This window comes from Myotis myotis, unplaced genomic scaffold (assembly GCF_014108235.1).
Source record: "Myotis myotis isolate mMyoMyo1 unplaced genomic scaffold, mMyoMyo1.p scaffold_m19_p_8, whole genome shotgun sequence".
NCBI lineage: Eukaryota > Metazoa > Chordata > Mammalia > Chiroptera > Vespertilionidae > Myotis > Myotis myotis.
The window spans coordinates 38258864-38286671 of record NW_023416390.1 but is presented as its reverse complement, the minus strand read 5'-3'; the positions used below and the strand labels follow the sequence as shown (position 1 = coordinate 38286671).

The 27808-nt window shown below is 40.8% G+C and overlaps 2 long non-coding RNA genes across 3 annotated transcripts in view; both read left to right on the top strand.

Annotated features, from left to right (window-relative positions):
* The first annotated feature begins 965 nt into the window (after positions 1–965).
* LOC118661779 lies at positions 966–6193 on the top strand. Its single transcript, XR_004969468.1, has 2 exons — positions 966–3304; positions 5812–6193. It is a non-coding gene; the product is annotated as an uncharacterized LOC118661779 (long non-coding RNA).
* A 189-nt stretch (positions 6194–6382) lies between these two features.
* Positions 6383–27808, top strand: part of LOC118661879 — a 107457-nt gene continuing 86031 nt past the window's right edge. The window contains exons 1-3 of one of the 2 annotated variants that reach the window (XR_004969515.1): positions 6383–7682; positions 7855–7963; positions 25947–26079. This is a non-coding gene — a long non-coding RNA (uncharacterized LOC118661879). Of the gene's footprint in view, positions 7964–25946; positions 26080–27808 lie in introns of both variants that reach the window. The other variant, XR_004969513.1, reaches the window with a different exon arrangement.

Here is a 27808-nt window from a genome sequence, read left to right as displayed (position 1 = left end):
AGGAAAGAACACTATATCAAAGAGAAACAATGGCTCTTCAGAAAAAAAAGGAACTCTGTTACTTTAGAACAAGGCCTGCATGTCCCCAAGTCTCAATCTCATTGAAACAAAAAAGTTCTGTGTTACATTTTTTCATCTAAAGAACAGTGAGTTTGTAAAACCATCCGGCTGCTCTGACTTGAGGGTGGACTATTCATAATGCAGAATATTTTAGCAGCACACTGAGCCGGTCAGTGTGGAGACATATGCCCATCTTATAAGAAAGATGTGGTCAAAATAAATAGTCAACATGTGATGATGTACAAATGCCGTCTCTTAGGCGTTCACTTCAGTGATGCTACAAGGATCTCTTTTCTTCATCAATGTCACTGAGATGCAACTTCACCCGTTTCTTCATCTCCCGGTATCGGCTGTTTGCTTCCGAAAGCCTCGCCTTCTTAGGCCTGTTCACAGTGTCCCAGTTAGTTTAACATCACATTTCCCTTGAAAATGTAAAAATGCCCCATATTACTGAAAAATGTTAATCACCCAAATCTTAATAGAAGGCTAAGTGCAGCCAGAATAACCAGTGAAAGGGGCTAATGACACTGATTCTATCAATTGAGGCATTCTCTCTTCACTAAGCATCTCATTTGTGAACTCACAATTGGTTTCACTAGAAAGGATTGCGGCATCCCAAGCACTGGGCCCTAATTATAATTACAGGTGTGGCCTGCAGAAGGCAGAAGCCGATGAGCTCATAAGAAACAAAGATTTGGTCTGCTGGACGGCCTGTCTTGTCTAAAGAACAAAGAGTGGCCGCATGGATGAGTCACCATGTAAACAAATGGAGCAATCACCAACATACAACAGAGTGCGTGTTCCTCAGCCAACAAACACACCTCTCCTTTTTCCCTGGCGGAGCTGAGTTTTGTGTCTCTGTACTCCCCTGACCTCCAGCTGGTGGGCAGGGGCTGATTGGGTAACACAGTAATGAAGCTTCGTTCCCCTCATCTTTCATCACCTGCCCCCACCCCAGTCGATTTTGCAACTACCACAAGAGGACAATACAGCCATTGACCTTGAATGAGAATGTTAAAATGTCATTTCTAGCTCAGCTGGAAAGAGGGCAGTCAACCCAACCTTCCTTTAGGGATCGGCTACTGAAGTGATAGGCACTGCTTTTACTTGTCTTTAGAAAGTCCTCTTTTGGTCCAACAGTGAATTAGGTTGGATTTTAGGCTAATTGGAGCAACAAACTTTACTTCTTGACTTCCAGTTTTATATGAAAGCACTTTGCAGGGCTAGCAGCCAAGTCTTGGATGGCAGAGTGAATCAGAAGAGCACTGCAATTATGCAAACGATCAAGAACAGAAAAAAAAAGAGCTACACAGCAAGATCTTTTATGCATAATGTAGGTGAGGCAAGTGTACCTCCTTTCCCTGTTTTCATTGTGGCTGTGCTCTCAAAGATGGTTCTACTTTACTTGGACTGGATGGTGAAGGACAATGTTGGGGTCCCACAGAGGTTAGGGTTTCAGTGCGGCCTTTCAGGGGATCATGAAGTGGATTACGGACTTTTTCAGGCAAGCAAGCAGTTAACCTGGTATTTATAAGCCAACATAGGGCAAGGTTGGGAGAGGAAACATACGATAAAGGAAACTTTTAAAGTCTGACACTTAAAATAAGATGCTTTCAACTTTTCTCAACTACTCTTTATTATTGTTTGTGACTTAAAGTACTAAATGGAACCAATTTCCTTCATGTCAGAAACCTGGCTGTGGAGACAGAGTGGTTTAACCTGGAAGGTGACAGCGGCTATAAGGGCAAGGGAGAATGTCATTCCTTCATGAACGTAATGAAGAGCTTAAACAGATGATGGGTCGCTCTTCCTTAGGAATCTGTACGGTGGGGAGAACCCTGAAATGTGCATAGAAATAGACACATGATAGTCTCTCTCTCTGTCTTTAGTGGCTACAATTGCATGCCCTGTTCTATTTTACAGACATTCGTTTGGCAACTTGGGACTTTGAGGGCAGAGGAGAAAGTTCAGTGTGTCCCAAGTGTGGCTGATCAAAAGGGGATAGCAGCAAGCAGGGCCTTGACATGGTGATGAAAAGAATAGCAGCATTATCCCCTCCAGCCAGCGGGACGCAGACAAAGGATGGGGCCAAGCCCCTTGAAAGCCATTAAAGATGAGAGTCGCTGACTGGCAAGCGCCTTTCATTAGTGACCTCTGCTGTTTCCCAGGGACTCACCAACCCGGCTTTATGGTCACAGTGTGCTCAGGCCGCGCAGAAAAAAAGCCCGAGGCCGTAGGACTCTGCCTGAAACCCCAGCACAAAGCCGGGTCTGACAGGCGGCGGCGATCCCTGGCAACAGCGAGACTCGCGCGTCACGTCTCCGGGGAATGTCAAGGCACCGGTTCGTTTCCCAGCCTCCGCGTGGGAGGAGAGGACAGACTGGGCTCGGCACTTTGAAACCTTCATCCCTCCTGGTTGTTTGCTTGACATCAAGCTGCTGCGAAAAGGCTCGCTTGCAGGGGCACCAACCTGGGGCGCGGGCAAGACAGGCGGTCGGGGTGACAAGCCTGTGGGGGACAGAGGGGGTGCGGGTCCTTCCTGAGACCACAGACAACCCTTCCCCGCGTGCCTCACATGTCATGACACGGCGGGTCCTGTGGAGCCGGTATTTTGAGGCCGGGGAAGAGCTCAGATGAGGCGCTCAGACATGGCAGCAAATGGTTCCTCAGAATAGCCTACAAGCGGATGCCTGGGTGGGATTTTTTTCCTAGCAAACATCAATGGAAAATAAATGAACAGTAACTAACAGGATGCGTGTTTTTTAAAGAGTTATACTAATATTGCCACGTGGAAAGCATAAAACAGAAGCAAAACGCACAGAAAGTCAAGGCTTCCCTTAACTTAGTCACTAGCAGCATCCAATGCCATAGCGAAGGTGATTTCATATCCTTACGTTTCCAGATCTGTGCACTCCCACAAGTATGGGTTTGGGAGAACAGCTATTTGGGAGTTTAAGGGCTAGTGTTTGCCTTGCTCTCTAGCTAAGCATAACCTACAGTGTAGCATCGGGGTTAGGGAGCGGCGAGTCCATGGACATGGCTACTAAAGGCTGAGAATCCCTGAGGCCCAAAATTAATCTGTACCTTTCATGGGGACTTAGCTCTTGTCATTTTAAGTCTATTTTGCCTTTTGTCTGTTTCCTCCTCACTGATCTCAACACGCGCTCGCACTTCACAACCAGGGTGAGAAGAAAAGGACGTGGCCGCGGCCGTTAGAAAACACACGGGCGCTTCTAAAGAACAGGTGGGTGCTGTCTCATCTACAGTAGCTACCGAGCAGGTACTATGGGCTCATGAAACACAGCGCCACAAGCATACACGAAAGAGTTCATGTGCCAAGTGCTTCCTCCTCTTATTACTTATAATTCTGAGGTTCGGAGCTATTATTTTTATTCCATTTTAGAGATGAGGAAATGGAGGCAAGAAAAAGAATGAAGGCACATAGTGTTAACAAGGAAGGCGAGAGGGAGTTAGGACTTGAATCTAGCCACATCTGTGTGTTTGAGCATAATGAAGTAAGAAAATGCTTTCCCTTCCCCATGGTTTCACAGGGAGATAACTTGGTTAGCTTTCTTCTCAAATTCAACCCCTTGTCCCTTTTTGTCCCTCCCCACCAATGAAAAAGGCTTGGATTTACCAGAAAATAATGTTTTAAATCAGAGTTAATTTTATTCTTCTAATAGCTAATAATACCTTCAGACCTCGTGTGAATAACTTTGTACTATCTTTGGGGATGACGTACAGAATGCTATAATTATACTATTTATACACTCATACTGTCCAAGATCTGAGGTGTGCTACCTACAGGAGCCATCTGCACGTGACATGAAACTTCCAGAGGAAGTGACTATAATACCACACTTGAAGAATGAGTCACAAGTTAATGGGAAGGGCAGGAATGGAAATGTTTTTATGTTGCCTTCATTATTCAACTAATTCCTCTCTTCTGATGTTTTCAACGAAGCCAGGCCCACCCAGGAGAAGGGAACAGTAAAGCCTCTTAGAAATGGGCTTTAGGCTTTATGTCTGTAAAAGATACACCATGACACCTTTTCAACTGCTTATCTAATTGATCTCTAAGCTGTTTAGCAGAGGGAGAAGTTATAAATAACTCTATTTAGGGAATGCCAGAATTAAGGACTAATAGAGTTAAATAACTTGTCTCAAGTTCTATGAGGAGCAAAAAGCAACGTCATTATCCACACTCTAACGCTTCCGCTCTATCAGTAGTTTCTAGGCAGCAGCATAAAGATATCCTCCTATTCGAAACCACTAGGTTTTCTTAGACACAGTGAAGTTTCTGTGCTCACACTTAAAAGCCTCTTAGTTTAGATCAGGGGTCCTCAAACTTTTTAAACAGGGGGCCAGTTCACTGTCCCTCAGACCATTGGAGGGCCAGACTATAGTTAAAAAAAACAACAACTATGAACAAATTCCTATGCACACTGCACATATCTTATTTTGAAGTAAAAATACAAAACGGGAACAAATACGATATTTGTATTTGCATGTGGCCCGCGGGCCGTAGTTTGAGAACCCCTGGTTTAGATGGACAATTACAAGACTGTTGCAGGCATCCTATTTCTTCAAGCTATCAACAAGCTTTCTTATATTAAAAACTAGAGGCCCAGTGCACAACATTTGTGCACGGGGGGGGGGGGGCGTCTGCACCCTCTCCAATCCGGGACCCCTCGGGGGATGTTCAACTGTCAGTTTAGGCCCGATCCTAAACCAGCAGTTGGACATCCCTCTCACAATTTGGGACTACTGGCTCCTAACTGTTCACCTGCCTGCCTGCCTGATCGCCCCTAACTGCCCCCTCTGCTGGCCTGGTTTCCTCCAACTGCTCCCCCACCCCCACCCTCCCAACCCCGCCGCTGGCCTGGTCGCCCTACAAAGCCTGCTGTTCAGTCATCTGTCTGGTTGTTTTGGTCATGATGGCCCCTGGCTTTTTATATATTAGGATTGCTTTGTAAAAATAATAAATAATTAGAGTGTTGAGGGGAGTCACTAAGTTCTTAGTTATTATTTTTGCAGCTGCTATCACTTTTAAATGTGGTAGAATATAGTAGTATTGCTCAAATAATAAAGAAGTTCTTTTAAAAAAACACTTCAATGTTGTGAATGTGCTGGTCTTGAATAACAGGCATAGGAAGCTGATGGCCAGAGGCCTTTAGGCACATGCTTAGCAAGGCCTCAGGCTCTTGGTGTTACCCAACCCCATGGGATCTGTCATGTTTTATTGGCTTCTTCTTATTTAGTCATTGTATGGTTTGGCACCATAGTGAAATTTCACATTTTTAAAAATAATACTGTGAACAAAGACCAGATTTTTTTTTCTGTTAATATGTTATTTAATTTGCTCTGGGTGCTTAAAAAGAAAAACCCTACATAGCTAATTATATATTGTCTCCTGTACTAGTTCAGTCTTTTTTTTTTTTTTTTTTTTTTTTTTAAATCAGGGAAATAATCATGACTTCGATTTGAGGACTGGCGGTGGGAGGAGAGGTGTCACTGAAGTCATGGGGAAAAAGGATGAGCTAGTAGCTTGAAGAAGAGCAGGGACAGGGTGTTCATTATAGTTGGAGCAGATCATGGTTAGAATGATTTGGCAAGCCTGTCACACATGCCACATGGCCTATTAATTCTGTAGTGTGTAAGCTGAGGGTTCTGGTACACAATATAGGCCCTTAATAAAGGTTAGAAATCTCAACCTATATATTTTTTAATATGTTTTCTTTTTTTCCTCAGGTAGTCAGTCAAGATTTATTCTTTCTTCCACCTCAAAAAAGGGTCAAGAAAATGTTCCACTCTTCTCTTACCTTCCCAAAGAAAACGTTTAAAGGACAATGGCCCTTTGTTTTCTAGTTCTCTCTGACTTAGGCAAAAATGTTTCTATTTCAATTTGAAATTAAAAAATGTTTTAATTTAGCACTTACTATGTACCAATGTATAATTAGGCCCTGCAAACCGAGAAAATGTTCTCAATTTCCAACAACTATCTTGGTACTGAAAAAGATAGTTCTTTAAATGGTTCTAGATGATTTTAAAAATTTAAGCTTAAGTGTTATAATTCTAGGTCTATATCTTTTGTTACAGCTTTCTAGAAAAGGAATAAATGAGGTCTGAGGAACCCAATGCTCCTGTTTCTTATTTTGTCAATAAGCAATTACAATTTTTTTAAAAATTTTTTTTAAAAATATATTTTATTGATTTTTTACAGAGAGGAAGGGAGAGAGATAGAGAGTTGGAAACATCGATCAGCTGCCTCCTGCACATCTCCTACTGGGGATGTGCCTGCAACCCAGGTACATGCCCTTGACCGGAATCGAACCCGGGACCTATCCACTGAGCCAAACCGGTTTCGGAGCAACTGCAATTTTTTTATGTAATTATCTCTTCTTAGTTATTATTTATTGATCAGTTTTTCCAGGGCTATGAACCAAAATGAATGTGACTTGATGTGAAACTCAGTGTTTTAATTCCTATGGCAACAAAGTAGCTCCAACATTAAGCATAAGAAACAGCAGCATCCTCCCGGAACTTGGAAGCAGAAATCATTAAATTCCCAGGAGTGAACTTTTGGAACCTTTTGCAAATGTCCAATATTTCACTGAGCTATTCTGCCCCTCAGCTACCATTGTCAGCTATGAAACTAGTAGCCCGGAACCCCAAGAGAGCTGTAACTTCATCTCAACTTAGCCATGTTACCAGAATCTAGGAAGCAACTCAAATGTTTCTCAGCTTGGTCACCTTTTCTCAGTAGCCTTGAGGGTTCTGAGTAAAGAGAACTTGATGTTTTATATGTAAATCATAATACATACAAGTCCTGGCTAACTTCAGGCTATATTAGGGTGCCTGAAGAGTAGTTGAGTGGGCGTTTGTGGGGAAGCATTAGTAAGACTAGGATGCCTGGTGAAATTCAATATAATTGAATCAAAGTTTAGACAGGTGAGGACCACAAACAGGTCCCTTGTGGATGTGTTGATGCTCACAGGTATGCATTCAGTATGTCCTCACTCTAAATGCATCTTCACTGTCTAAATGCATCTGCCCCACTCTGGCTGGGATCCTTAATCTCCAGAATTATCTTTCAAAAACAAGAGACTGCCACCCACTCCTGGAAACCACCTGGAAAGCAACATTTGCAGCCTGATGATATGTCTCCTCTTCAGTTTGTTCATTGTATTTTCATTTGTCATTGACTTCGTCGTGGATTCAATTCTGTGTCCACACCAGAGCACTATTGGTTCTTTTTAAAGTTTATAAATACCCTGCCTTTTCCCCAAGTGAATTTAAGGTAGGTTATCAACATATACCTAATAAAGTTTTTCGACTTCCAGAGCTGTGTCCCAAATGCAAGAGGTCCTTAGGGTTTATTGTTAAAGAATTATGCAAAGCATGTGAAATAACTATAGATAAGCAGGGAAAATAAATTTTACTTTCTGTGTTGATCTTGCCCTGGTATTACCATCACAGTAATGATCAAGAAGTGTCTGCCACCTGAAACTGGGCAGAGCTCCTGGGCCAGCCAAAGTCAGTACAACACACCCAGGAGTGCTGTCAGCACGCCCTGGATTTCACCACCCTGGGTGTTCACAGAGGAGGGATGACACTAAAAGGTATGCAGCCAAACAGTAATTGTTAGATGTCATCTATTGCTGGGAAGTAAGATAATGAAGTAATTGCTTTTATGCCACCACTTACAGACACCATGGTTTCTCTCTGGAAAATAACAACCCTGAAAGTGGACCAAGCCCATACTTTATAGCACATGACTTTTTTTTTTTTTAGGGTTCTGCAGTGTTTAGCATTTGAGATGGAGCTTGGATACATTTCAAAGGAGCACAGCCAACTTGGCATTACTCAGTGTGTGACCAGCCAACCCGGACCCCTTCAGAAGGTGATTTTCCAGCCTGAATTTTTCAGGGCCTTGTTTCCCGCCTTCTATTTCCTTCTTCATTATGTTGCTTGCATTCATGGCTTATTAGTGGTGCCAGCAGAAATGTTGGCTGAAAAAGTCAGGAAAAGCACAATCAGTCCAAACTGAAGGTCGCTAGGCATATAGCTGAAAGCTTTGGTGCGGGGGCGGGGGGGGGGGGGAGGTTAGGGAGGTGGGGGGGGGTGAGGGGAAGGAATTATGGTTTTAAATAAAATTTTAAAGTGCTTTCAGATTTTATTCATCCAGAATATCCTGGATCTGATTTATCAAAGAAAATGGATCTTTCCATGTTCCTCTCAATCTATGAATATGCTTGCGTGAATTCCATTTTCTTTTTACAACTAGTATGGAAATACCCACCCCACCGCCAATTTTCCTGGTACCACAATTTTCCTCTTTTCCAAGGAAGTTTCTCCACTTGCTTCCCTCTCATTGACTCCTCAGCCCTCTGCATCTGACCTCTCCTCAGTCACCAATGCCTTACTAATTGCTAAATCTAGCAGATGCTGTCAGCCTGTATCTTGCCCAGCCTCTGCTACATTTGGTGCTGTGGGTCCTTCTCTATGTTCTCTGTCAGATACTCTTCTCACTCGATATGCTTCACCTGAGTAAAATGTCCCATTTTGATTGAACGAATACCTATTTGCTAATGATTCCCACATATATATCCAGTTCCAACTCTCCCTCAAGTTTTAGATTTCCTTATCCAGTTTCCTGTTTGTCACTGTCACTGATATAGTTCACTGGCCTTGCCAATGGAATTGATGGTGAATTTTCATCTTTCCTCTTTCATTGACTCCTCTTGCAGTGGTTCTCAACCTTCTGGCCCTTTAAATACAGTTCCTCATGTTGTGACCCAACCATAAAATTATTTTCGTTGCTACTTCATAACTGTAATGTTGCTACTGTTATGAATCGTCATGTAAATATCTGATATGCAGGATGGTCTTAGGCGACCCCTGTGAAAGGGTCCTTCGACCGCCAAAGGGGTCGCGACCCACAGGTTGAGAACCACTGGCTTAGAGTATTCTTTCTTTCAGTGTCTTCACCAAACTTTCAGTTACCCAAGTTAGAAATCCAGCACTTCATTTTACATCCTTATCACTTGTCCACACTGGTTTAATTTGCCTCCAAAATGTATTTAATGAATCCATTTTTCGATTCCTACTACCATGACCTTAGATCGAATCTTTATCACCTCTTACTTAGATTAATGCAACGGTTTGGGTGGTTCTTTCTCCCTGTTTCTCTTTCCCTCTCAAATCTCTCCTCTATAATACTATCTGAAGGACCACTAAAAGTGCAAATTTAACCCATATTGCTCCCTTGCTTAAATCTCTTCAACTCTTTATCCCCTAAACTATCCTTATTCTATCAGATCCTCCGCAAACTGCATCCCACTGTTCTTTCTCACTACTCTCTGGCACACTCCAAGATTCTGTATTGATTTGTTTATTGTTCTCTGCACATGCTGTTTCTTATCACCAAGACTTTTTCCGCATGGTCTCTTATTCTTGGAACGGCCTTTTTTCTATTCATTACCAATGGCTAGATTATACTTATCCTGTAAGGCTTAGAAATGGTGTTATATCTGCCAGGAATCCTTCTCTAATACCTCCAAAGCAAGACTATGCACCCTTAATTCATAATCATACAACACTATGCCCACAGATGTTACTGTGCTTTAATACATTATAAAATTATTAATTTTTAATGTGTCTATCTCCACTATTATAGATTCTAAAGTCAGACTTTTTCATATTAGTGTATTCCATGTGGCTTCCATAGTACCTTGTGCATAATAACCACTTGGCAAATGGTAGTTGACTGTATGAAGGTTATGCTGATTGGATACTGAAGTGTGCTTTAACTCAGATTCCTAGGTACCACTACCTACTGATTTATCATTGCTAGATCTTTTAGTTCTTTATGATTTCTTCCCAAGTGCTATCTACTTAAGATACCTTAGCAAGTACAACTTTTATAAAGAAATTTAAAAAAATAAATTTTATCATTATAGTTCTTGTAAGTTTTCACTCTTACTGTTCCCCTTCAAGGAATTTAAGTTATACTTCATAGAAAGTTATATATTCTCTGCTAGCCCCCTGGGAATCTCTTTAAAATATAGAAAGCAAGTTCAACACACACCTCTAGTTCATAGATATGCCAAGTTCCTTCTGGGGTGATAATTGCCAAGCACCAAAGTACTGTAACTCGTCATCTTTAGTGAATGAGAGGAAGAGGTGGTGTGGAAAGAACATCCTGTTTTGCAGAACCTCAGTGACTAAATGTTGTCATCTCACGTTACTTTTTTTTCTCATTAGTGCATCTGTTTAATTTTATGCTGCCCCAATATTACATGGTTGACTTCGGTCACTAAAAGCTAATTTATGCAAAGAAGCTGGAGCATAAGAAAAGCAGAGTGGTTTAAGTGAATTCCTTGTTCCCCAGCCCTGAGAGGTGCCGTAGCACACAAAACAACCCTGGGTCTCACAAGCACCATCTCTGGTTCCTGGGGATCTTTGAATGGTGTGATGCCAATCCTGATGACGTTCCATTAGACCTCCTGTCAGAATCATTGTATTCCCAGAGGCAGTTTATTTCTATTTTAGAAAGATACTCAGTTTGAGAACATCAACCAGTATAATGAAGCAAGTTCTCCTAAATACTATCGGGGTTCTACAAAAAGAGTTCTACTAGCAACTTGAATGCCTACTATGCATCAATAATGTAGTAAATGCTTCCTATGTGTTCTCTTGCAAAATAACATTCTGAAATAAGGTCCATTATCCCGTTTTTAATATGTGGATACCAAGGCTCAGAGGGCATAAGTAACTTGCTTGAGGTTAAACAATTGGTAAATAGAGGTGAATTTAGATGAAACCTAAGTCAGTTTTGTCTCAGTTTAAGTATTCTCAACCCCCTCGCTCTTTTTTGTTGAAACATAGCTTGTTTCATTTAACTCTTACAGCCATTTTGAATGTTTTTAGTTTTAACAAACTATACATTGAAAGTGTTGGATATGTCATTTCAAATTTTTGAGTGAAGAGGCCCTGGCTGGTGTAGCTCAGTTGGTTGGAACATTGCTTGTGCACCGAAAGGAGGCCGTCGGTTTGAGCCTGGGTTATAGGGCACGAGGCAATCGATCAATGGGTCTCTCTCACACCAATATTTCTCTCTCTCCTTTCCTCGCTCCCTAAAATTTTTTTTTTTCTTGAGTGAAGGGTACATTTATTACTATGGCAGTCTCAAATGCAAGACCTTGACAAGTGTCAGCAATAATTAAATGTTAATATTTGTTATTTGGTTTAAGCGATAAGTGACAGCAGGAAGTATTTTTATTCACCAAAGGGATGAGAAATATCTCTTGCTTTCATGGGTCACATAACCTGTTTGGGTTAGCCAGTTTCTGTGTGTGATGACAGCTTAACAAGTTAATAGTGCTTATCTTTATGGCTTTTCTGTTGAATTTGATTTTGATCTAACAAATGAAAGGATTGGAAGAGTACTAACTTCACATGGCTTGCTTACTCTTGAAACATGATATTATCAAACACATTAGGAAAATTACTTAAGATAAACTGATCGGTAAGACCATTGGAAAATTCTGTGTAGTTTCAGTCAGCAGGATTGTTGCCTCTTCAGAAACTCGCTCAGAGGAAGCAAGTCTTGAGTTAGGAGAAAAATATTGCTAATTAGTAACTCCAACCTGACAATGCCAAATCTTTGAATCTTCCTAATAAAAGGAGACACATAGTCTTAATATGAAATTATTTTTTTTTCTTTTCTAATAAAGATAGAGATGATTTTACCTTGTATGAGAAAATGTTTTGGAGTTTATTTTAACAAAACCACCTGGCTGAATCCCTTCTTTGCCATTTTCTCAGATTCATTCTAGATAGATAAGATTATCTTCTACAATTCTAGATTATTAACTGCACTTCCTTGCATATCATAATCTTTTAAAAGTTCAGTTAGAGGAGATGAGAAATAAGTTAATGCCTTTTCCCTTTTAAAAATGAAACAGATGTTCTCTACTTTCGGGACATACCATAGAGTTATCATTTTCCAGAATTATGTCAAGATTATATTTCAGATTGCAAAGAAAATGTCAGCATAATACTTAGATACAACCAAGAAGACAGATTAAAATGTATGGAAATAACTAATAACAAGTTGTATGGTTCAAAAACAATTTTTAATTCACTTTAAGCTACTAGCTGTGCTATATAAAAGACAAAGGAGGCAGTGAGAACTTAGCTGGGTTTCAAACCCATAAAGCTGGCTCTCACCAGCATGAGTCACTGGGAGATAAAGGCATCCAGTGATCTGCTTGAATCATTTACTGCCAGCCTGCAAGAGATTTGGGAAATTAGCAGTGTCCTCACTTTTTGATGGCATGGCAAAAAGAAAGGCTAATTCATGAAAAGGAGAAACCCCTTTCATTTGACATTGGATTTCCTCCTAGCTCAAACACAAATGGCATTCCTAATAACAAAGCAATGTGCTGGGAGACTAGACAGAGATTGTGTGCCTTTAAAAACAGCTTCCCATCTTTTGAGCATAACAAGTAAAGGGTGACCTGGGAAATTTTGAATCTACAAATAGTCTCATTTTACAGACTACCCCTTCTTGTTTTTCATTCTTTTTTTTTTTTTAAGGACATCAATAAATGTTCATTAATTTCCCAAGCAGTTGTGCTTTGTAATGAACTTGACAGTTTCCATTTTTACTCTGTGAATGATTTATGGCCTGGTTAGAACGTATGATTCAGGTACATGCAGATTCTTTGTGGCATTTTAGGATGATGAAGTATGCTGACGATAAGAACGTACCATCTTTTCTCTTTGAAGATGATGGCAGTCTGGCTATAATCCGGCATAACTAACAACTGGGCCTTGCCAAGTTAACCAGACACTCATCATCATGATACTAGAACTAGATGGTATTTGTGTCTCTTCTCCAATGTCAGTACTGCCTCTTCTCAATTCAGGAAAAGGGTCAAGCTTATGAGAATGGCAACCCATGGTTCAGCTGGGCCCTTATAAGGTCTCCTTACCCCTGGAGGAATGCCACTGGGACATCCTCAGTGATGAAATGAAAGAAACAGGAAACAGTTTCTTAATGCCAAGAAATTTTTAATCCCAGACTTCAGGAAAGACTAGAAGGTGGTCACTCGTTTTTTTCCTAGCCTGAAAGTATGTATTGTCAGGATCCATCTGTGATAGCTGTAACCATGCTTTTTGGTGTTTTTGTCTAGTTCCTTATTCAGAAAGCACCAGCTCTTTGATAGCTTCTCTTGCCTTCCACGGTCTCTTCATGCTTGAAACTCAAATGTGTTTCACTGTGTCCTTAAAAGCTGCTCTTCGCTCCTGTCTTCTGGCCGCCAACCTTCACAATCTGGGCAGCAGTTGTCATTTCTCCTCTGCCATGACCATGCCCACGAAGTTGATTTGCAGGGAGCATGATTCCAACTATGGTCTTAGTTTCCCTCCCACCTAAAGTGCCTCTCTCTTTAATTGGCACAGTCTTATGATACTTGGATTGGAGGTGAACTCATTTTACAACCTTGTTTCTGCTAGTGTGCTCATAGCATTTCTAGTTTAATAATAAACCTTTTTTTGTTGTTGCTCTGAGCATAATTTGTAAATTACTTCCCAGAGCTGCCCTTACTAAATGTCTCTGACCTTATTGTCGAGAAAGGCTTGACAAGCAGAAGCTGCTGCCTGGGGGCTGGAATGTACCACTTCCTGTTCTTTCTTTCCAAGCTGAAGCATTCTATCCAAACAAAAACTGAACTCAGTGCACATGTGACCCGGAGTTAGTTTGAAACAAAACTCTCCAAAGATGAAAAACTTTTCACATTAACTCCTGGTTCCACTCCATCTACTTACAGTGCTTAAGACCACAAAGAGGGCCTTTAAAAAGAACCAAAATAAACAGAGGGATGGTTCACGCTGTAGATGATGGCAAACAAGCAACCAGAGCCACAGATAGCATCAGATTAATTGCTGCTGACTTCTGACAAGATGTGAGAAACTGAGACAACAGCACAGTCCTGTTTAAGTCAGAGACGCCAGAGCCCTGCTAGGACACTACTCAATCCCACCAGGACATTTCAGTGTAAAGCAATCCGTACCTGGACCCCAGCTAAGGGTGTTTATGACCAGAAGGAGCAGAAGAATCCTATGTCTTCACTGTAAAAATACCACGTCAACAGCATGGTCCTTTGGTTATAAATACCTGCGGTTGATCTTGATGTTTTCTTGTAGCCTTGCTTCCTGTTTTCCTGTCAATAATTTGCTTATGATATAATGTGCACCCTACCAAAAGGTACACCAGCCAGACATGAAACTGAAGGCTTTCGTTCTCTTTTGCTTAGGAGATGAATTAACAATAAGTGGCAATAAGATGGAGACAGGAAATTGGCAGCCAATCACTGAGGTAGCTTCCCTAAAAAGGGAAGATATCCTGGGAGAAACATTATTTTATTCAAAGGGGAGATGCTACCCAGGAGAGGGAAGACACTGGGCAGAGGGAGGAGTTGGAAAGATGGTGGTTCTGGGTCCATGAGGTGGTAGTAACTGCCTAGCAGATAGATGGCTGTGGGTGAGAACTGAGAAGGCTGAGCAGCAGACCTAAAATCCCTTGGGCTCTGGCCAGACTAGACATGAAAACTCATGACTGGATGTGACACTGGTAGGGGGGTCACCTCTCCCCTAGGAACCTCCACAGTAGGCCTCTCCCGTTCTCGTGGTGGCCACTGGAGCAGTGGACTTGCCTCTGCCCTGTTCTGGGACAAACTGTAGGAAAGGTGATTTTGTGGCATTAAGGAACTGAGCGGGTCTTCAGAATATGGGATTTTAAGTGCTAAAACCAGAAAGGTTCTGGGTGAGCCAAGATGAACTGGTCACCCTGTTGCACAAAAAATTGTATAGAAAATCTCCTTATTTTCCATATATGCAATAACACTTAATTCAAACAGAGGCTGACTGACACATGTTTGACATATTATTATGATAGGAATACAGACAGAACACAATCAGTTTAAGAGAAATAAAACAAAGTTTTCCACCAGCAGTTACATATTGAGACAGATCTGTTCATTTAGCATTGCTCTCAGGTTGTACTTTATAGTGAGATGCAAGGCCTCCAGCTGGATAGTGGTATTAGAATAACTGTAATGATTATAACTAGAATTTATACAGTGCCGTGTAACTTAGAAAAAAAATTGAAATCCATTTTGTTATTTGATCTTTACATCAATCTTGGGAATATTACTTTCATTCACATTTTGTGGATACAGAAAATGAGGCATAGAGAAGTTCAGTAACTGGCACAAGGTCATAAACAATAGAGTAGGATCCCAAATGCAGGTCTTCTTGACTTCAAAACCTGTGCTTTTAAATTCTTAAGTAATATACCAGGTAAAGGGAATAGTATGGGTAAAGGCCCTGAGGTAGGTTGGAGAGAATTTGACATTGTCAAGGATCAAGCATGGTGAGAGAGGAAGCTACAGAGTGTTGTGGGGTCCAGAGTAGGCCAGCTGTCAAAATGCCGATCTTTCAAAGGTATTACAACTCCACCAGGTAACTTGGTAGACTATAAATGCAGGCCCCTGAATACAGTGCTGAAGTTTACAGTGCTCTTGAGTAGAAACTGAAGAACAAAAATACTCCCCCACCAGTGCAGGCCTGTTTCTGAACATGTTTTCACATCAGTCAACTAAAAATTAGTTAAAATCTTGAAGCCAATTAGACTTAGTGCTATTTACTGGGAATAAACTAGGTTTTTGGGGGGTTGTTTTTAAAAATTATCAAAATTTAAAAATCTTTTTGTGCACCAAACAATACAGTATTAAGTCTGGAACAAAGACAGAACAAATTAAACAGCTGGGGAGAACAAAAACTGCAGAAAAGTCAAAAGAGGTTTGTCATTTCCTCCAGAAGAGTTTCTTGCTTTGACCAGTGGAAGTGAATGTTTTTATTTTTATTTATTTATTCTTTTTAGTTATGAAAAGTGTTTCTCTCCACTCCCCTTGCAGTAAGTTGAGCTTGTGTCCCCAGAGATTCATGTCCACCCAGAACCTGAGAATGTGACTTTATGTGGAAGCAGGGTCTTTGCAGATGTAGTTAGTTAAGGATCTCAAGATGAAATCATCCTGGGTTTAGAGTGGGCCCCCTCAGTCCAATGACTGGTGTCCTTGTCAGAAGAGTAGAGACAGAGGGAGGAACTGTGGAGGCAGAGGCAGAGGCAGAGATTCCTTATGCAGCCTCTGAGTCCGGGAATGCCCGGGGCCACCAGAAGCTGGAGGAGACAAGGACAGTTTGCTCCCTGGAGCTTTCAAAGGAAGCTTGACTTCAGACCTCTAGCTTCCCAAACTATGAGAGAATACATTTCTGTTATTTTTAAGCCTCCAGTTTGTTGTAAATTGTTATGGTGGCTGTAGAAATCTAACACACCCACCAAATAAATGTTGAATGGATGGTTTGCTATAGTCTGTGTTTTGGTTCAACCTCGTTCCCTGGCTTTTGGTAGGAGTAATAGGGCGCATGGGATGTACTTTTCAATAAGGAACATTGGCAGGAAGGAGATTTGGGTGGAAAAATGTGGCTCAAACTTAGACATAGGGAGTTTCAGTGGCCTCTGTCATATCTAAGTGGAGATGTTGAACAGTCAATTGGATATGTCCACCTGGATTTCGGAATCTTGGTTTGGGCTGGGTACATGTGCTGGCAGTTGTCTGTGCACAAGTGGTACATGACTCAGAGGAGTGGTTGAAACTGCCTGGGAAATCAGTGTTATGAAAGAGCAAAGAAGCACACTTTCAGTTTCCTGCAGAGTTGCATTATTTAAACCTGGGTTAGACGAGGAAGAGATTAGGAGGGAATGGTAGAGAAGACAGAGTAAAGCTGGGAGCAGGGTAGCACATCAGCCAGGGTGGGGGACTGCTTGCCAATGTTGAATGCTGAGATGTCAAATAAGATACAGATTGAACATGGCCACTGGCAGTAGCAACACAAAGGTCACTGATGACTTCAGCGAGAGTAGTTTAGGCAGAGTGGGGTTCAGACCGGAGCAGCTTGAAATGCACACATATTTAAAATGCTTTAATATCTTTTCTGAAAGGGAGGGAATGAATGGGAAACGAGAAAAATGAGGAAGCAAAGCTCACAAAACTTGGCCCTGCAAAAAAAGGATAAGAGAGTGCTCTGTGTGTGCGTGCTTTAAGAGGGAAAGGACTTGGGTGTGTTGAAACTCCTGTTGAAAGTTGAGGGGAAGAATTGTTTGAAGGGAATGAGTTTGAGGATAGATGGGGAGAGAGGAGGTAATGAACAGTGCAAAGTTCCACAGAAGTTCCATGATTCACTGGACACATGGAAGGAATGGCCCTAGGACACACAACCCTTGGCACGTGTGCCAAACATGGCATGCCAGTAACTTTTGCTGGCACACGAAACCCTCTCTTATAATCTCCCATTTACAATTTTTGTGAACATTTGAATGACTTAAATGTTAAATTACAAGGAACTGGCAAGACACTTGATGTTATGTTTGGTTATATAAAGACTTTTGAAAAGAAACTGGAAGTCTTTAAGAGGGATGTGGATGGTGAGAGATTTAGATATTTCCCAACCTTAAGAGGTACATCAAAGACCTCCCAAAAGATGACAGAACAGACTGTCAAAGCCTTCAAAAGCTGTTTTTAAACATCATAGAGTCAACTATTGAGCAGTTCTTCTCAAGATTTGCAAAATTCAGAGAATTGGAAGAGACAGCAAAATTCATGAGGTTTCCAGACAGCATGAAACTGGAGGAACTAAACCTACAAATGTTTTCATGGATAGACATGGCTGACTTTGAAATGCAATTGATTGAATTTCAGAGTAGCTCAATAAGGAAGCAGACATTTATTGACCTTAGAGTTGACTTGGAAAACATTGAAAAAAAGCGATTAGAGATAGGAGTACCAGAGAGAAGTGTCGAAAACGAACTATTGAGGACTTGGAATGCCATTCCAGAAAATTTTTTTCTGTTTAAAAAACTTTGCAACAGCGTTACTCTCCATGTTTTCATCCATATACGCTTGTGAATCTTTGTTCTCAGTGATGAATTTTGTAAGCCTCATAATAGGAGTAGCCTGACGGATGAAAGTAGTAGCTCGCGCACATCTCTGAAGGTCACGAAATATAAGCCTGATGTAAAATCTCTGTTATCAGTGATGCAGCAGCAAAAGTCCCACTGATAATATCAAACGGAGTCATAAAGTTTTCTGTCAGACTATCAGTGTACATGTATACATTAAAAAATAAATGTATTTTTCATCGTCATATACTGTGTTTTTGTCATTCGAATGAATTTTATTATTTCTTCAAGGTTCTTCACATACGTACACCTTAAGAGATATCAAGTAGGCGTAACATGTTCTCAAAAAATTAGGGTTGGCTCGTAGAAGAATTTTGAGTCAGAGATTTTGCTGGTTTTGGCGCGCACTCACAAAAAGGTTGCCCACCCCTGCCCTAGGAGAAGGGAATTCTCCCTCACTGTGACAGCAGGAAGGTGAAGACAGGTGGGGATCTGACAGTGGACAGGTACAGAGTCATGGTGGTGGCTCATGCTGCGAGGTATCACTGAATGAATGCCTTTTCCCAGAAAGTTAAAGTGCCATGCCTTGATGTGGTTCCTGCAATTAATCCAAATAAGTGGTATTTTAGGATTGTAATTTCTCTAAAGCTTCAGACCACACAACCGTATTTGGTTCAAGTCAAGATACTATACTGCTCTTATAAAATAAAAGACTTGCCATTGCTTTTGGTTATTAATATCTCCAGAAAATGATAGACATATCCATAGAAATATAATATTTGTTATGCTCCTGAGAGAGAAAAATTACAATTCTTTCCAAAATGAAAAAAAGAAAAAGTGGCATAAAAACATGGAAAAATTGCTTTGGGGACTTCCTACTTGATTTAGCCAAACTTTAAAAAATGTAAGCAGTCTTATAATAACAAAACTGCTGTTATACTCATTGAGTCAATGCTGGACTGAGGGGCTGCTCATACAGTTATACACTGCATACAGCAAGCGGATAGAGAGAAATGTAGAGAAGTGAGGCAGTAGATGGGTAGGTAGTGAAACTACTTAACATCAGTTCTACGGCTCCTGTTACCAGGCACAGGATAAGCTGAGTATAGCAGCTAGCTATTGATTTAACCTTTTTCTGGCTCCCGACATGTAAGAATTCCAGTATCGTGCCTGAGCAACACTGAATAATAAGTGATACTACTTTGAAAATGTGTGTGGTCCTGTGCATATCCTTTTTTTCATGAGCTGCTTTTCTTCTGGACTTAATCCTTTTAGTCCCTTATTACATTCCTTATGGTATATTCACCCTCGGGACTGGCAAGGATAGAGCATCCCATGCCCATTTTCTTTGACATAGTAATTATTTCCTGGTAATGATGTGGTAGAAATAGCAGCATAGTTGGCAATCAAGGCTGAACTACTGATCGATGTTAATTCACATTTGTTTTGTTGCTGTATGTGTTGGCCTTCTCACCCATGGTTTATATGCCATTTTATTCGAGCTTATCACTATCGGAGCTAGGGGAATGGGCATTACATTAGTGAGGCTAAGGAAATTTTGCCATACTTTATGTCCTGCTTTATAAATCACAGCAGGTACCATAATTCATTTCAGCAATGAATTCATAGGGCACTTACATGGCTATAAATGTAATAGTAATACAATAAAGGTTTTCTTTTAAAGCCCAAGTACTGTTCATCTAAAAATATTCTAGATTTCATCAGTCTTTTGATAATAGCAGTATTACTTTTTATTAACCTTTTGAAAAGTGACACTCCATCTGTATAGAGATTTTTCTTCAGTTCCTGAATTTTTAGTTAAGAACTGGTAATTCAAAGTTTTTACAGTCCTTTAGAGAATATTGGGTTTCATTGTTAAAAAGGATTTTTAAAAAATGATGCCACAGAGAACATTATGCATGTACATTTCCAGCGTTGGTAAATTAGGTTCTTATAGGCCCCTAACAATGTTTCTGGAAGCAAGCAAACAAACAAAAGAATTTGGAAATAAGAATTTGGAAAATAAGGGTTTAGGTTTATATACAACTCACTGCAAAACCTTCTGCAAATCACCTAATGTGTCTGACCTTCTGTTTCCTAACCATAAAATGAGAGTGTCAGACTAGCTGCTCCTTCTAATGTTCCCTCTAGCTCTAACATTCCCAGGACAATCACATTTTATGGGTCAGAGAATAATAACTATAAATAATGATTTATTTCTCCTAGAAAAGAAGCATGCACACTAAGTTACTATATTACAAAATATGGGAGGAACAGAACATAATAAAAAGAACATGTAGTGACTCAGACTGGGGCTGAAACCCTCGCTTCACCATTACCGGCCTTAAGCAGTGCATGTAACGCTCCCCGCCAGTTTCCTGACTTCTGCCATGGGAGCAATCCCTCCTCCTTGAGGGGCTATGATAGCAAATCCCCAAATAGATGGGCAGAGCCTAGCCAGGCACAGTGGGCACTCAAGAGAGGCGAGTCATTATTTTCGTTGTTTTGTCACAGAGGATTGCTACGGGAATAAAGGCCCCCAGTACAAATTAGGTGCTTCGTAGGTAGCACCCATTCTTGGCCCCTTTTTATAAGTATCAGTTGAAACCCAGGGTTTTTAATACTAATCACACAATGTGAGAAAAGGGGTATTAAAAATGGCCGGAAAAATTCCCAAGTCGTGAGAATGAGGCAAGCAGTTTCTGGGTAAGGTCAATAATCCCATACTGGGGAAGTGGGTGAACGTTGTTGACTCAAAGTAGAAATCCACTGTGGCAGCAGTAAAATAATACACCAGGACAGTAAACTGGGTAACGGGAATCCAAAGGAAATAAAACCCCTCCAACACCAGAAAGCCAATTGACTCAGCAGCAACAATCAGTGAGGTGGGAAGGCCTACTGAGGAAAACCAATGAAGCAAGGATTCTTCCTTGCGTCCAGGTATGAATGAGATGCAGTGCAGAGGTTTTGATAACAGACCTGCCCCAAATGTTCTTTGGCTCTTCTGGTTGCTTCTTCAGCATGTATTGGAAACAGAGAGCACTGGATTCATAATCGGAATGCTTGCTCTGCTGTGCAAGGGAAATGTGACTGTGGACAAGCCTCTTAGCCTCTTGTGGACTATTTTCTCCTCTCTGGGGAATGCAAAGAATTATACAATGTAACCTCCAACCCAAAATATACATCCTCAGATTTTTAAATTATAATTTTACAGTTGAACCTTCCAACGGTTGACTTGCTTGAAATGAGCCCCGTTCGGTGTCACCCCAGCCATTTCTGAGAGCTCCTTAAGGGTCTTTGATCTCTGGCAGTCTTTTTAGTTTATTCTGTTCTGATCTTCTCTCTCTCTCTCTCTCTCTCTCTCTCTCTCTCTCTCTCTCTCTCTCTCTCTTCAACTCCACTGTTGATTCTGCTGGGGTTACACTTATGAGGTAGCCATTTGAGAAGACTGGTCTCTACTGGATTCCTGCTCTTGGAACTGGGCAAGAGGGTCTGCTCTGACTTTCCTCCAGCCATGCCCCACCTCCTGAGGTGGAGTATCCACTGGGCCTACTTGTCACTCTAGACCAGCGGTTCTCAACCTGTGGGTTGAGAGCCCTTTGGGGGTCGAACGACCCTTTCACAGGGGTCGCCTAAGGCCATCGGAAAACACATATATAATTACATATTGTTTTTGTGATTAATCACTATGCTTTAATTATGTTCAATTTGTAACAATGAGAATACATCCTGCATATCAGATATTTACATTACGGTTCATAACAGTAGCAACATCACAGTTATGAAGTAGCAACGAAAATAATTTTATGGTTGGGGGTCACCACAACATGAGGAACTGTATTAAAGGGTCGTGGCATTAGGAAGGTTGAGAACCACTACTCTAGACCATGCTCTGGGCCTCCAGGATTCCAGAATCTCCTGCCCAGAGGGATTTCAGGCTTCCTTCCTGGGGCCTTCATCCTAAAGCTAGAACACCCAAGTGTACATACCCTACAGGCTAAAGGACCAACTTAGGGTGGTTGTTTGCTGTGAGAGTGTGTATGTAGACTAAAAGTGTGGCCAGGGATATCCACTCATGAGTGAATAAGACCCCTCCTCATATGGGACAGAGCCAGCTTGGGAAGAGAGGGGGATGGAGGATGGGCAGTGGGCAGAGGAGCGGGGAGAAAATTCTGTATTTGAACTGGCCTACCAGGTCATTATGAAGGTAGACTTGGCAAAGGAAGAAGATGGGACCTGTTCTAGGCAACTAGGTCGCTTAATTCAGAATGTTTAAATATTTGGCTCTGGGCACATCTCCTTTGTACTCCTGCCCAGGCCTGCAGACACCGGGGTAGGCCTGTCTGAGTGAGGTGATCACCACTGATGCCTCCTCTTCAGCTCCAGAAGGGGCTCTCTGCCCTTGCTAATTCTCCTTAGCACAAGTGTTACCAGTTTGTGACTTTAGTAAGACTTCACTGAAGACCAGGAAATAACCAAAATCTAATGCAGAGTAACCAACAGCTGTTATCAGTGGTGGCTACCTTTAGGACCCACAAACTCAGGTGGACTGCAGAGTTCCTGATTATCCAGGGCTTTTCTGAAAATATGAGGCTGCATCTGTATGTATATCTGCGAGATTTAAAAGGCTCACCAGCCTGGCCAGTTTTGCTCAGTGGGTAGAGCATCGGCCTGTGGACTAAAGTGTCCTGGGTTCGATTCCAGTCAAGGACACATGCCTGGGTTGTGGGCTCGATCCCCAGTGTGGGGCCTGCAGAAGACAGCCAACCAATGATTCTCTCTCGTCATTGATGTTTCTCTCTCTCCCTGTCCCTTCCTCTCTGAAAGCAATAAAAACATATTTAAAAAAAATAATAATAAAAGGCTCACCAAAGTTAATTTTCCCAAACTTGCTCCTTGGCAAGTTTTCAATTTTCAAAATTATTAGACTCAAATCTCTGCCACTCATTTTTTCATTTTTATTGAATTTACTGGGTGACACTAGTTAACAAAATCATATAGGTTTCAGGTGCACAATTCCACAACACACCTCTATACACAGTATCCTGTGTTCTCCATCCCAAATCAAGTCTCCGTCCAGCACCATTTCTCTGCCATATATTATTAAATGTGTTTACTACCAAACATAGTGTTTATTCTTAAGGCGAATAATAGTATCTGTCCTGCCTCCATCATGGATGATTGTGAAGACTGAAAGGAAAAAAGGATGTTCTGCCAGTGTAACATGGTAGCATGTCTAAACCCCATGAATAACAGCAGCTCGGTGGCATTGCCGTTAGCTACCTCACAGGCTCTATGTATGGACTTCAAAAGCAGATTGCAGACCTTGGCATGATAATCCAATGGTTAGGTTATTCTGTTACCTTTCCCTTCATTCTGAGGCTAGCTGTCCTGGTGAACATATTTAGATTCAATTCAATGTTTTGAGTGTCTTCTAGGTATGAGGCAGGATGATAGGCATTGAAACTCCAACTACATTTCCTTGGCTCAAAGCAACATTTCCAGGTCTATACCCGCCCTGGAAAACTTTGGGGTGCTCTGCTGCTGCTGCTGAAGATAAAGGATTTCTTTTGTTTCTCCCCATTTTCCTCCCTACTCATTTAACATGACCAGAGAGAAAGAATGGTAGGGTCTGCTTTCACCCAACAAATGAATTGATTTGTTTCGTTAGCATGAACACGATGTGTGAGACACAGCTGTAATGGTGAAGATCAGATTCCAGAATCAGAAGACCTGCTTTCTAACTCTTAATTGTTGAATTATTTAATATCATCAAAGAAGACTCTGATCATATGTCAAATGGGATCAAGAATAGTACCTTTTTCACAAGAGTGTTGTGAGGATTAAGGAGGATAATGACTATAGAGCACTTAGTAGAGAAGACTCAACTATTAGTCATTTTAAAATACTAGTAATTACATTATTTCTGAATTAGGTGCTAAAGAGGACACAGAGATCATAAGTCGAGACCCCTAATGCCAGGTGTAGAACCCTTCTAAAGGGAATAAACTATACATCACAATGTGGTTTCCAGTAAGAGACAGGGAGGAACTCTTTGTTATTTAGAATCACACCTATGTAGAATATATCTGAGAGATGGGAAGTGAGTGAAAAGTGAATCAGTACAGCTATATTAGGTGTTACAAAGTACATATATACCCTGTGCAAATAATGGGCATGAAATAATTCATGAACAATTGACAACAGATTATTATTGTAATATTTTGCAATGGTAATCATGACTTTTTGCATGTAGCTCTATTATTGATCATTCATAGGGAGGGTAATATTATCCATGTTCATGTGTAATGGGCAAAGCGATTCCAACTTGGTCCTAGTCTAGAAGTTACATTCTAGAAGTTTACTCGTGCAGTCAGCATGCAGGACACAGAGAGAGATACACAGATTTCAAGGCAATGAAGGCAGAGCAGCCTTTCCCAATCACTGACTCCCTGCCCACTCCAGTGGAGACACTGAAGGAAAGCCGACTCCTTCCTGATAAGACAGCGTTTCAAGTCTAAGACTGAGCAGTTCAAGTCTGAGATAGAAAATGTTCTGGAAAACAGCCATAGAGGCCTTGATAAAAGAAACGTGAGTTAATACACATAGGAGTTTAGAACAGTTCTGCAAATGTGCTAATCATTAACAAAAGTTAGCTTTTATTATTATTTTTCCAGGAAAAGAACAACTTGGACACACACAAGAGTTTCTGTAGAACCTGCACAGGTTGAAGACTATATAGAACTATTTAGAAACTTAGACATTTAGATCCAAAAGCATGTAAGGCTATTTTATTTATTTTTTGTTAAAGAATCAATTCCTTAGATCATACAGGAACTTGTGATGCTATTGAAAAGCTTTTGCAATGGATCGCATGTTTAACTCCGTAGTAATCTATATACATAGTTATTCCTTCATTTTAAATGTGTCATCTTCATAAATTTCCAATCTAAAACCCTTCCAGCTATTACTACACCTGATAGTATCTGGATCTACTCTGGTTCAAGTTCTAGGGCCCACCCGGAGTGGGCAGATCAGATAAGCGTGCCACCTCACATAAAGCTGCCCTGTTTGTTGGGACATGTTTATGGTTTCAGTTGTGTATTTTACTTAAGATGAGACCTCCTAACTCAGCTGTGGGCAAACTACGGCCCGCAGGCCGGATCCGGCCCATTTGAAATGAATAAAACTAAAAAAAAAAAAAAAAAAAGACCGTAATGTAATGATGTTTACTTTGAATTTATATTAGTTCACACAAACACTCCATCCATGCTTTTGTTCCGGCCCTCCGGTCCAGTTTAAGAACCCATTGTGGCCCTCGAGTCAAAAAGTTTGCCCACCCCTGTCCTAACCCCTTATTCAAAGCTCACTTTTCTCTTTTCTAATTCAATACTAAACATTTATTGAATTTCAAATATCGACAAGGCCATGAATATGTCTGGCCAGCCAGAATAGGGGCAACTTCAGATTCATCAACTAAATGACAATGTGTTGGGAGGAACAATGAATACCTTCAGGCCCCTGAACCAAGACCTGTGCTTCAAGATCTGTGTGAGACTGGAAAACAATATATTTACCCATTAGAGACAGTTTTACTTTTCTGGTAATAACTATATAATCCCTAGGTTTGTAAACTATTCCCTGTGAGGAGAAAATGCTGCTTTCCTGTTGTCACTTGACATACCTGAATTTTTGAAAGCACTAATATACATTCTCTACTAATACATGGATTTTGAGGACTTGTTATGAAAGTTAATGACTCATAGGGCAATCTATGTGACTTAAACACAATGGCAACCTGTGCAGGTGGTTTTTATGTGCTCATACTGTGCCTGCTGTGTATGTTTTTTCTAATTAGTCATACATCCTGAAGCAATTAAGAATGTCTATGGGAAGAAATATGAATTAAACTAGGACTGCTCTTAGCCTGACCCATGGTGAACTTGAATGAGTGAAATACCCCCTGGAGAGAAAACTGCTCACTGTATAAGGTAGGTGTATTCCTTTCGTTCAAGGCAACAGGATACATTTAGCAGCAAGGAAAAGAGAGATTACAAAATATATCCTGAGTTAGACCCTTTGGTGATTTGTTATTTTTCAGGGTCAATTTCTTGGCTTTTAAACTACTCCCTTAAAAAGAGAGTAGTTTAAAAGCTGAAATTGATCAAGAATCCCAAATTTTTTTTCATGAAGTCTTCCTGGTGAAGGGACGGAAAGGAATTTAATTTAGATTTTAGTAAGCAGTCCAGGATGATTTTTAGGTAAACTATAAAGCCATCCGCTTATACTTAATTTGCCCTGATAAAATTTAATTACTCTCAGACAAAGCAAGTTCTTCCTAATTAGATTTGATGTAAAAAATTAAAACACAGCAAATTAACAAGGAAAGTGATCTCCAGATAATTAAAGCCAGGAGAATTACATGTTGTACTGAAGGAGTGGTCTGGAAAGGGTTCTAACAACTAGACAAAGGGAGTTCAGTGTGGCAGTAGGAGGAGGAAAGGTAGCCAAAGAAAAGAATACTGTGATGATGAGCCTCAGGTCAGTGTTTGAGTCTCTAGAGGGGAGTAAAGAATAAGACCAGAGTGTTAGAAGAAGCTCTCAAGGATCTACATCTACAATCACCCCCTCCTGCACAGAGGAGGAAACTGAGGTTTCACACAGTAAAGTGACTTGTCTACGGACACAAAGCATGACAATGTTATTAACTGGGCATGTGTGAGTCTTCTGCTTAAGTGTTAGGTAATTTATACTATTATGTACTATCTTCCTTATTGGATGTGGAAGGAAGAAGTTTCTAACAGTACAAATATTTAAGATTATCATGTACATTGCCCATAAAAACTTACTAAATATGCATAATCATCATTTAAAATAGACTTCTATCAATAATGTTGGAATTATGGGAGATATTATCTATGTAATCCAGAGAGGCAAACTTTAGGATGTTTTCTTGGGGGAATATCTAGTATTTAAATAGAAAAGGGATATAATATTGCAATCCAGCTCTAACAGTCAGTATATTATCTAAGTATTTAAAAATGTGTTTAAAGACATGCAGATGGCATAGAAGCATATGGAAAGACGCACAATGTCATTTGTTATGAGGGAATTAAAAATTAAAACAATAATAGGGCCCAGCTGGTATGGCTTTGTGGTTGGGTGTCTACTTATGAACGAGGAGGTCACAGTTCGATTCCTGGTCAGGGCATATGCCCGAGTTACAGGCTCTATCCCCATTGTGGGGTGTGCAGGAGGAGGCCGATCAATGATTCTCTCTCATCATTGATGTTTCTCTCTCTCTCCCTCTCCCTTCCTCTCTGAAATCAATTAAAAATACTTTTTTTTTTTTAAAGTACAGAATAGCAAAAGTGTTATCCAAAATGTCCTTTCTGGATTATCTACAGATTTGATTTCTCTATGCTATTTTGTCTACTATTTAATGCAGTATCACTCAGCCATAGTATATATTTCCAGATATCCTGGCGAGTAAACTGTGCATGGTCAGAGGTATCCTTATGTTTCATTCTGACCAAGTCACAGCCTTGCTCATGGCCTTGGGTTTGTAGGCATCTCCAAAAAGCCACTCAGACTGTGTGCTCAGAACTGAGGCTGACTTCTAGTGTGCCAAGTCGTCAGACTGCTGTATCCAATCAGAGACTTTATCACCTGAGAGGAAGATGAATCATTTCCTCCCAGACCTGAATCCTGCTTCGAGGG